Below are 12,053 nucleotides of genomic sequence, written 5' to 3'. Positions count from 1 at the left end.
TAGAATGGCTTCTGGAGCGTGGCGATGCAGGTTCCTCGAAGTCCGCGCTCTCATCCGTGGAGAACAGAGCCAGCGGATTGATGGGCGAGAATCGGAGCTCCTCAGCACCAGATGTAGGATCGTCCGGAGAGTCGGGTCCCGCGCCCCCACCTTCTGGTCTCTGTGGTCTTGCCTTGGGACGCGCTGCTGGCTGAGCTGTAAAACACAAATGAGGTTGTTAGAGGAGAAGGGGGACAAGGTGAGTCCAGCGCTACACACAGCATATGCATGACAAAAGCACCACCGCTCTCAAAATAATCACAGATTCACATTTGCATTGCAATGATTTTCATTAGGCCATCATTGTTTCTATGACAATTTTAGAAATCATCTATCATATATGATTGTTCGGATATGAGTGGGTGTGGTATCTATTGACTTTACATTATGCAATGGTGCAAGCATTACTCACGTGGCATCACTTCGGAGTCTGCAGATGTCTGCGTGGCTGTCCGGGGGTGCTTCCCAAAGAGTGCGAGCATCCGCTCCTCCATCTCCGTGATGTCGCTGGGGACTGATGGCCCTCCATCCGTTTGCCTCTGCATGGACCTCATCGTTGATAGCTTCTTCTGTAAAAGGTGACAGGACGACATGACATGGGATCATTTCGTGATATGATTGCTAGGTACTGTCACAGAGACTGATACAACACATAATCGACAGATGTAACCGTGTTTATTATGAAAATGATCATTCTTTACCTAAAAACGTGCACCGTGATAGCAGGCTTTGAGTAAAACATTCCCGGTAAAAGTCAAAGACCTCACAACTGCTGATAGAACATAAGAACAAAAGAACATAAGAATTAGGAACAGGAGTAGGCCATCTAGCCTCTCGAGCCTGCTCCGCCATTCAACAAGATCATGGCTGATCTGGCCGTGGACTCAGCTCCACTTACCCGCCCGCTCCCCATAACCCTTAATTCCCTTATTGGTAAAAATCTATCTATCTGTGATTTGAATACATTCAATGAGCTAGCCTCAACTGCTTCCTTGGGCAGAGAATTCCACAGATTCGCAAACCTCTGGGAGAAGAAATTCCTTCTCAACTCGGTTTTAAATTGGCTCCCCCGTATTTTGAGGCTGTGCCCCCTAGTTCTAGTCTCCCCAACCAGTGGAAACAACCTCTCGGCCTCTATCTTGTCTATCCCTTTCATTATTTTAAATGTTTCCATAAGATCACCCCTCATCCTTCTGAACTCCAACGAGTAAAGACCCAGTCTACTCAATCTATCATCATAAGGTAACCCCCTCATCTCCTGAATCAGCCTAGTGAATCGTCTCTGTACCCCCTCCAAAGCTAGTATATCCTTCCTTAAGTAAGGTGACCAAAACTGCACGCAGTACTTCAGGTGCAGTCTCACCAATACCCTGTACAGTTGCAGCTTTTGTACTCCATCCCTCTCGCAATGAAGGCCAACATTCCATTCGCCTTCCTGATTACCTGGTGCACCTGCAAACTAACTTTTTGGGATTCATGCACAAGAACCCCCAGGTCCCTCTGCACCGCAGCATGTTGTAATTTCTCCCCATTCAAATAATATTCCCTTTTACTTTTTTTTCCCCAAGGTGGATGACCTCACATTTTCCGACATTGTATTCCATCTGCCAAACCTTAGCCCATTCGCTTAACCTATCTAAATCTCTTTGCAGCCTCTCTGTGTCCTCTACATAACCCGCTTTTCCACTAATCTTTGTGTCATCTGCAAATTTTGTTACACTACACTCTGTCCCCTCTTCCAGGTCATTTATGCATATTGTAAACAGTTGTGGTCCCAGCACCGATCCTTGTGGCACACCACTAACCACCGATTTCCAACCCGAAAAGGACCCATTTATCCCGACTCTCTGCTTTCTGTTAGCCAGCCAATTCTCTATCTATGCTAATACATTTCCTCTGACTCCGCGTACCTTTATCTTCTGCAGTAACCTTTTGTGTGGCACCTTATCGAATGTCTTTTGGAAATCTAAATACATCACATCCATCGGTACACCTCTATCCACCATGCTCGTTATATCCTCAAAGAATTCCAGTAAATTAGTTAAACATGATTTCCCCTTCATGAATCCATGTTGCGTCTGCTTGATTGCACTATTCCTATCTAGATGTCCCGCTATTTCTTCCTTAATGATAGCTTCAACCATTTTCCCCACTACAGATGTTAAACTAACCGGCCTATAGTTACCTGCCTTTTGTCTGCCCCCTTTTTTAAACAGAGGCATTACATTAGCTGCTTTCCAATCCGCTGGTACCTCCCCAGAGTCCAGAGAATTTTGGTAGATTATAACGAATGCATCTGCTATAACTTCCGCCATTTCTTTTAATACCCTGGGATGCATTTCATCAGGACCAGGGGACTTGTCTACCTTCAGTCCCATTAGCCTGTCCAGCACTACCCCACTAGTGATAGTGTTGTCTCAAGGTCCTCCCTTCCCACATTCCCGTGGCCATCAATTTCTGGCATGGTTTTTGTGTCTTCCACTGTGAAGACCGAAGCAAAATAATTGTTTCAGATCTCAGCCATTTCCACATTTCCCATTATTAAATCCCCCTTCTCATCTTCTAAGGGGCCAACATTTACTTTAGTCACTCTTTTCCGTTTTATATATCGGTAAAAGCTTTTACTATCTGTTTTTATGTTTTGCGCAAGTTTACTTTCGTAATCTATCTTTCCTTTCTTTATTGCTTTTTTCGTCATTCTTTGCTGTCGTTTAAAATGTTCCCAATCGTCTAGTTTCCCACAAACCTTGGCCACCTTATACGCATTGGTTTTTAATTTGATACTCTTCTTTATTTCCCTGGTTATCCACGGCTGGCTATCCCATCTCTCACCGTCCTTCTTTTTCACTGGAATATATTTTTGTTGAGCACTATGAAAGAGCTCCATAAAAGGCCCCCACTGTTCCTCAATTGTGCCGCCGTTTAGTCTGTGTTCCCAGTCTACTTTAGCCAACTCTGCCCTCATCCCACTGTAGTCCCCTTTGTTTAAGCATAGTACGCTCGTTTGAGACACTACTTCCTCACCCTCAATCTGTATTACAAATTCAACCATACTCTCATTCCAAGAGGATCTTTTACTCGGAAATCGTTTATTATTCCTGATTCATTACACAGGACCAGACCTAAGATCGCTTGCTCCCTTGTAGGTTCTGTAACATACTGTTCTAAGAAACAATCCCGTATGCATTCTATGAATTCCTCCTCCAGGCTACCCCGTGCAATTTGATTTGACCAATCGATATGTAGGTTAAAATCCCCCATGATTACTGCCGTTCCTTTTTCACATGCCTCCATTATTTCCTTGATTATTGTCTGCCCCACCGTGAAGTTATTATTTGGGGGCCTATAAACTACGCCCACCAGTGACATTTTCCCCTTACTATCTCTAATCTCCACCCACAATGATTCAACATTTTGTTCATTAGAGCCAATATCATCTCTCACAACTGCCCTGATATCATCCTTTATTAACAGAGCTACCCCACCTCCTTTCCCTTCTTGTCTATCTTTCCGAATTATCAGATACCCCTGTATGTTTAATTCCCAGTCTTGACCACCCTGTAACCACGTTTCTGTAATGGCCACCAAATCATACCCATTTGTAATGATTTGTGCCGTCAACTCATTTACTTTATTTCAAATGCTGCGTGCATTTAGGTAGAGTGTTTTAAAACTAGTTTTTAAACCATGATTTTTAATTTTGAACCTCCTGCAGCCCCTTTATATTCATACATATTAAGCCTTTCTATCACCTTGTGGTTTACACTTACCCCAGTGCTACTCTGCTCTGTTGCCTCCTGCCTTTTGCATTCTTTCTTGGGGTCCTGTTCATCTGAGCTCTCACCGACTCTAACTAGCTCAGAGCCCTCTGCTGGGTTCCGAATGCTCCTCGCATTGAGGCACCGAGCTTTCATGCTTGCCTTTTTATCACACTTTGACCCTTTAGAATTTTGCTGTACAGTGGCCCTTTTTGTTTTTTGGGTTTCTCTGCCCTCCACTTTTACTCATCTCTTTTCTGTCTTTTGCTTCTGTCTCCATTTTGTTTCCCTCTGTCTCCCTGCATTGGTTCCCATCCCCCTGCCATATTAGTTTAATTCTTCCCCAACAGCACTAGCAAACACTCCCCCTAGGACATTGGTTCCGGTCCTGCCTAGGTGCAGACCGTCCAGTTTGTACTGGTCCCACCTTCCCCATAACCGGTTCCAAAGCCCCAGGTATTTGAGTCCCTCCCTGCTGCACCACTGCTCAAGCCACGTATTCATCTGAGCTATCCTGCGATTCCTACTCTGACTAGCACGTGGCACTGGTAGCAATCTCGAGATTACTAGTTTTGAGGTCCTGCTTTTTAATTTAGCTCATAGCTCCTTAAATTCGTCTCATAGGACCTCATCCCATTTTTTACCTATATTATTGGTACCTATATGCACCACGACAACTGGCTGTTCACCCTCCCTTTTCAGAAAATCCTGCACCCGCTCCGAGACATCCTTGACCCTTGCACCAGGGAGGCAACATACCATCCTGGAGTCTCGTTTGTGGCCGCAGAAATGACTATCTATTCCCCTTACAATTGAATCCCCTATCACTATCGCTCTCCCACTCTTTTTCCTGCCCTCCTGTGCAGCAGAGCCAGCCATGGTGCCATGAACTTGGCTGCTGCTACTCTCCCCTAATGAGTCATCCCCCTCAACAGTACCCAAAGCGGTGTATCTGTTTTGCAGGGGGATGACTGCAGGGAATCCCTGCACTACCTTCCTTGCACTGCTCTTCTTGTTGGTCTTCCATTCCCTATCTAGCTGTGGACCCTTTTGCTGCGGTAAGACCAACTCGCTACACGTGCTATTCACGTCATTCTCAGCATCGTGGATGCTCCAGAGTGAATCCACCCGCAGCTCCAATTCCGCAACGCGGACCGTCAGGAGCTGGAGGCGGATACACTTCCCGCACACGTAGTCATCAGGGACACCAGAGGCGTCCCTGATTTCCCACATAGTACAGGAGGAGCATAACATGAGTCCGAGCTCTCCTGCCATAACTTAACCCTTAGATTAACTTAATTTGGCAACAACAATGCTAAATGTTACTTACTGATATAGAAAAGAAAAAGAAAAACTACTCACCAATCACCAGCCAATCACTTACCCCCTTGGCTGTGACGTCACCTTTCGATTTCTTTTTACTTTTTTGCCTTCTGTCCCCGCTGCAGCTGCACTAGTATGCCTCTCGATGACCCCAGACTCGCGCTGCTCCGAGCTCCCGCCTCCTTGACTGACTGCTCAAACTACTCGACTCCCGCTGGCCTTTTATAGGCCTCTCGCCGACCCCAGACTCGCGCTGCTCCGAGCTCCCGCCTCCTCGACCGACTGCTCGAACTGCCCGACTCCCGCTGGCTTTTTTAGGCCTCTCGACGACCCCGGACTCGCGCTGCTCCAAGCTCCCGCCTCCTCGACCAACTGCTCGAACTGCCCAACTTCCGCTGGCCTTTATAGGCCTCTCGACGACCCCGGACTCGCGTTACTCCGAGCTCCCGCCTCCTCGACCGACTGCTCGAACTGCCCGACTCCCACTGGCCTTTATAGTCACTCATGACGATGACAAATTAAATTATATAAATACATAAGTACATGTAAATAAATATAATACTGACTCTTGCGGATCCAACAAGGTCGTTCCAGCGTTTGCGGCATTGGTTGTCCCCTCGAACCTCGTTGGTCGCATGACAAGACCACCTCTGCTATCTCAGTCCATATCCTCTGGTAAGCCTTTGGGGTGGGCTTCCCATACCCTCCCTGTGTGAAATCACCCCAACCTGACTCGACCTTCTGCAGCAGGGAGGCATTTGCCTCGTCCAAGAACCTCCTGGCTCTTTTGCGCCCTCCAATGTGCTCCTCTCCCACCTCACTGCTCTCTCCAGCATCAGTCTCCACAGTGTGCTGTGATGCCTCCTTCTCCCCCTCCATTATAGGCCAAATTCGGGCAAATATGTGGCTGGTAACAGCTACTTTTTCTTTCCCTACTTGCTGTGAAGCTCTAAAGTCTCCTTCCTTCCTCCCAAAGCAGCCACACCACACCCAGACACGCCTTCAGTCCTTCTGAGCTCCCTCTCTCTCTGTCTCTTCTTCTGCGCATGTCATGATGACCCTTGACCTCCTGAATCACGGGAATCGAGCGTTGCCATGCCGTTGCTAAGGACGGTGACACTTTATAGCAGAAGGTCAACGAGATTTAACGCTACCGCCCATTTCATATCGTTGCAGTAACGCCCATTTTCAAAAGTGGAGACTTGGGGCTAGAACCTCCACTTTTGTGCTTATCATTCAAAAACGGGCGTTATTTCCGGTGTGGGCGGTAAAAAAGGGTTTTCAGATCGTCGGCTTCTCGCCCATTCTCAAAGCACCTAGTCTCCATTTTTGAAAATGGTCGTTACTGCAAGCGATATGAAATGGGCGGTTGCGTTAAATTATTTTGACCTACTGCCGTAAAGTGTGGCCATTCTTAGCAACGGCATGGCAACGCTCGACTCCCGCGATTCAGGAGGTCAAGGATCATCATGGCATGCGCAGAAGAGGAGACAGAGAGAGAGGGATCTCAGAGGCACTGAAAGCGTGTGTGGCTGTGGTGTGTGCTTGTCTGGCTGTTGTGGGAGGCACGAGGGAGATTCACCAGCCTCAAAAAGCCTACTCAGCACCAAGAACATAGTTGCCACCCAGTTTTTGTCCAACAAATAAGATATAACATGGAAGGGATTGAGGAGGCCCTGGAGCTGGTAGCCAGGAACACTGGTGGTAGAGGGCTCCCAGTGGTCCCGGAGCTCCGCACTGCACCCCAAGGTGACACACCCCCATTGCCAACCCCACGAGAGCCAGCAGCAACATCTTGCTTCTGGCTCGGAGCACATTCCCACCTCGTGACCGTACTCGCCCGTATCTGTCCAAGCAGCGTTTCGGCCGTCACCCACTCCCCCCTCCCCCACCCAATGAAGCATCGCCTGAGGAGCTCCTCGGCCAGGCGGCTTGAAGTCAGGAGGGGAAGGAGTAGAGGTGGGGAGGAGAAGCAGGAAGCCGGCTGGGTGGGGGGGGGGAAGGGTTGGTTTGTACAGAAATACTGATGATGTCAGACTAATGTTCGTTTTAAATGTTTTTTATTTAACAAAACCTTGTCGCACATTGGCTCAGATAGTTGCACCGATACATGCTGGTTATTCCTTAACATCAAAGGGTATAATGACACTTAACCTCAATCAACATAAACTTCCATTTGCCTTCCTGATCACTTGCTGTACCTGCATAACTATCCTTCTGTGTTTCATGTACAAGTACCCCCAGGTCCCGCTGTGCTGCAGCACTTTGCAATCTTTCTCCCTTTAAATAATAACTAGCTCTTTGATTTTTTTCTGCCAAAGTGCATGACCTCACACTTTCCAACATTTTCCTCCATCTGCCAAATTTTTGCTCACTCACTTAGCCTGTCTATGTCCTTTTGCAGCTTTTTTATGTCCTCCTCACATATTGCTTTTCCTCCCATCTTTGTATCATCAGCAAACTTGGCTACGTTACACTCAGTCCCTTCTTCCAAGTCATTAATATAGATTTTAAATAGTTGGGGTCCCAGCACTGATCCCTGCGGCACCCCATTTCGTTACTGATTGCCAACCAGAGAATGAACCATTTATCCCGACTTTCTGTTTTCTGTTTGTTAGCCAATCTTCTATCCATGCTAATATATTACCCCCAACCCCGTGAACTTTTATCTTGTGCAGTAACCTTTCATGTGGCACCTTGTCAAATACCTTCTGGAAGTTCAAATACACCACATCCACTGGTTCCCCTTTATCCACCTTGTTCGTTACATCCTCAAAGAATTCTAGCAAATTTGTCTTCCCCTTCATAAATCCATGCTGACTCTGCCTGACCAAATGCTACTTTTCCAAATGTCCTGTTCCTGCTTCTTTAATAATGGACTCCAACATTTTCCCAACCACAGATGTTAGGCTAACTGGTATATAGTTTCCTGCTTTTTGTCTGCCTCCTTTTTTGAACAGGGGCGTTAAAATTTGCAGTTTTCCAACCTGCTGGGACCTCCCCAGAATCCAGGGAATTTTGGTAAATTACAACCAATGCATCCACAATCCAGGGAAGTCTTACTACAGCTACATAAGGTATTGGTAAGGCCACACCTGGAATACTGCATGCAGTTTTGCTTTCCATATTTACGAAAGGATATACTTGCTTTGGAGGCAGTTCAGAGAAGGTTCACTCGGTTGATTCCGGGGATGAGGGGATTGACTTATGAGGAAAGGTTGAGTAGGTTGGGCCTCTACTCATTGTAATTCAGAAGAATGAGAGGTGATCTTATCGAAACGTATAAGATTATGAGGGGGCTTGACAAGATGGGTGCAGAGCAAATGTTTCCACTGATGGGGGAGACTAGAACTAGAGGGCACGATATTAGAATAAGGGGCTGCCCATTTAAAACAGAGATGAGGTGAAATTTCTTCTCTCAGAGGGTTGTAAATCTATGGAATTCGCTGCCTCAGAGAGCTGTGGAAGCTGGGACATTAAATAAATTTAAGACCGATAAGGGGATAAGGGATTATGGGGAGCAGCGGGGAAGTGGAGCTGAGTCCATGATCAGATCAGCCATGATCTTATTGAATGATGGAGCGGGCTCGAGGGGCCATATGGCTTACTCCTGTTCCTATTCCTTATGTTCTTCTATTCTTATGGACAGTGCAGTACTGATGGTGCTGGCAGACTACAAATCACCTGGCATACCTCAATGATAACCTCTTTGTAGAAGCGCAGTCTCCGAAGGCAGGTGGTGTCGGGAAAGTCGAGGTAAGAATGCTACTCCTTGTACTTGCGGGGGGCGTAACGTCTGGTCGTCCCCGTCAGTCTGTCACGTCTTACAATGGGCACATAATACAGTGGAGCGTTCCTTCAGCGATATCGAGTCTGCTGCATGTAATTGGTCACCAAGAGAGGGTGAGAAAGGACAGGCCCCATGACAGTAGCTCTCTGTTTTCCACCAACTGGTCACAAACAAGGAATGTCTCGACAAACACACCTCTTCAATTCCAATCAGTCACTGCATGGTCAAGATGTTTTGAGAGATGTTCACGTCAACTCCAACGACCTGCAGAGTACATCCGAACTCTGCTGAGGTTGAAGCACAGCAGCCTTTTAAAGGATGCGACATTTGATCTAGAACATGGCGTCCATAACGCTGTGATTAGTTCCGGTTAGTTCCACTTTTTCTGGCCGGTTTTTTGGGCGAACGATATTGTGGGCGATATGTGTGTAAGTTGGTGAAATTGACACTGGGCAATTTCATGGCTGCTAGTTTCGGCAAATGAGATCTTTACGACAAAAAAGAGTGGGCGGGCGTTAATATTGAATCTCGGCGTTAAATCAGTGCGGAAAGTAACGCTGGGTGATATTATGAGCGTTGATTTCACCCATTGTGATTCCGCCCAAAAAAAGTAGGCGGCGGTAATATTTTTTCTCACCGTTCAGCACATGGGGAAAGTAACGCTCGGTGATAAGTTTCCTAAAGGTGCCCGTTAGTTTCCATTTTGTGCCAAAATCGGTAATATATAGGCGTTATACATCATTTCAGTGGTAAAATGGGCATTAAGTGAGTGTTAAGCATCAAAAAAAGTGGAGGTTCTAGCCCTAGGTGCTTTGAGAATGGGTGAGAAGCCGGCGATCTGAAAACCCTTTTTTACCGTCCACGCCAGAAATAATGCCCCTTTTTGGGCGATAATCACAAAAGTGGAAAATCTAGTCCACAGTCTTTTGAGTTCTTGCTCAACTTTCTCCTTGAGTGAGTATGGTATGGAACATGGCTTGCAGTAAACTGGTCTTGCATCCTTCTGCACTCTGACACTTGCCTTGAAGTTTTGGATCGAACTACCTGTTTCACGGAACACCTTTGGATACTGCTTGATGACTTCATCTTTTGAAGCAAATTTCGTTTCCACATGAAAAATCTAATTCCAATCCAGCTTCAGTGATCCCAACCAATTTCTATCTATCAAGGCAGGCTTGTGTCCTGCCAATATTATGAAAGACAAGCTCTGAAAATGATCCTTGTATTGCACCAGTACAGTGATATGTCCTACAACAGGGATTTGCTCTCCTGAGTAGCCTCACAGCTCTATCTTCGATTTTTTCCATTCAGAAATCACTCAACTTATCGAGATATAGCGATTCTGGTACTACGCTTACGGATGCGCCAGTGTCAAGAATTCCATGGGTATCTTGGCTCCTGCAATGTCTACTTGGATGACGATAGTTTGTGAATCGTTGTGAGATACCTTTGTGCTCCTGATGACGTGTATTTCCCCAAGCTCCTCATCCTGTTGCTTTGATTCAATGCTGTGTAGTGTCTGGCGATTTCTACCTCTAGTATTGAACATCGGTTTACTCTTCAGTCAGCACGCCTTCGCAAGATGCCCTGTTTTCTTGCAGAAGAAACACTCTGCCTTCACATATGGACAACTTTGAGCAAGGTATTGTCCCAGACACTGGTAGCATGACTTCAATGCACTGTTACCTTGCCCAGTTGCTGAGGCCTTGGGGCCCAATTGCCTTTTACTTTTAACCTGCAGGCGATTTACCTCGGTTGTCTGATTACTGGAAATGATACAAAATTCATGGGAGTATTGGTCTGCCATATCCATCGACATAGATTTCTGACAAAATAAATCAAAATCAAGTTAGCGGCTGTCAACAACTTATTTCTGATTGCTTCATTTTTCATTCCACAAACAAAGCGGTCATGCAATGCTTGGTCCTGAAAGTTTCCAAAATGACAGTAAATGGATAGCTTTTTTTATGCTACAATTCACTGATAATTGTAATAGATCTCGTATTCCAAAACGATAACTTTCAGCAATTTCCAGGGGCTCAGGACAGTAGTTCTGAGAATCTCCATCAGTGGTGTGGCCTTTGGCTTGACAGGAACAAGCACATTTTTCAGGGTTTCATACACCTCGGGGTCTGCTTCAGTCAAGAAAATATCCCGTTTCCTTTCTAAAATCGCCCGGTTACGATTTTCAACATCAGGGACTTCAATGATACTATTTGCGATGAATAACATTTCTAGCCACTCCATATACACTCCAAAAGTTTCCCGGTCATGATGGAACTCACCCAAGTGCCCTATTATTACCATAGGTGTGGTCATCTGGACTGTGACAATGTCAACAGTTCAGCCAAGTGTGCTTAAAATTTACTTTGGATTTTTAGCTGTTCTGCAAAACAAAGAACCTCTCAAAGTCTCTCTGTTGGTTGGATGGATTATCCACCAACAAAAATTTCAGCTAAGGTATCCAGAATCCTATCCTCATCACCAATATGAGATATTCTTTTGACATAACTAACAAACACACTACATAAGATGGCTCTAGTACAGAAAACCTGTCATCAAGTGACTTTTCCACATGACCCTTTTATTGTATTTACATCATTAGTCGCATTGCATTGGTTGTCCATTAGGTAGAGCAGTAGTCCACTAGGGGGAGCAACATTACAGTTCAGAACCTGTAATGTCAGATAAATCTGCCACTGCCGAGTAAGAGGCTCACGCACCATGCTCTGTTGCAATGTTGCACTCACTCTGACTTCCGCTTAATCCGGTTGCTCCTCCCTTCAAATAGACTTCAGGTATCACCTAAAGAAGTTGGGACCAGCTGGTTTCTCCGGTGTGTTCAACAGTGAACGCTAAATGAAACGGAAGCACCTAATTTTGCGAGCAGTGCGCTCGTGGGTTATTGCATGCGTACTGATGTCATAATCTGACTGAAGTTACACGGCGAGGCGGTAGCGATTTACGCCACCGGTAAACCTGAATCAAGTTTCCCAGCAGGCGCTACAACCTGTGCGGCCAGGAGGTAAGCCACCTGAGGCGCTACACAACTGAATTTCTCACCCTACCTACTTCCTGAAGAGATCACAAAGTTTCTGTTTAAAGAATGGACTTAGTTGAGAATATTTTGTGGATTTTTTTTT

The sequence above is a fragment of the Pristiophorus japonicus genome, chromosome 2 (genome assembly GCF_044704955.1).
Source record: "Pristiophorus japonicus isolate sPriJap1 chromosome 2, sPriJap1.hap1, whole genome shotgun sequence".
NCBI classification, from domain to species: domain Eukaryota; kingdom Metazoa; phylum Chordata; class Chondrichthyes; family Pristiophoridae; genus Pristiophorus; species Pristiophorus japonicus.
Note: the sequence above shows the minus strand (reverse complement) of the source record.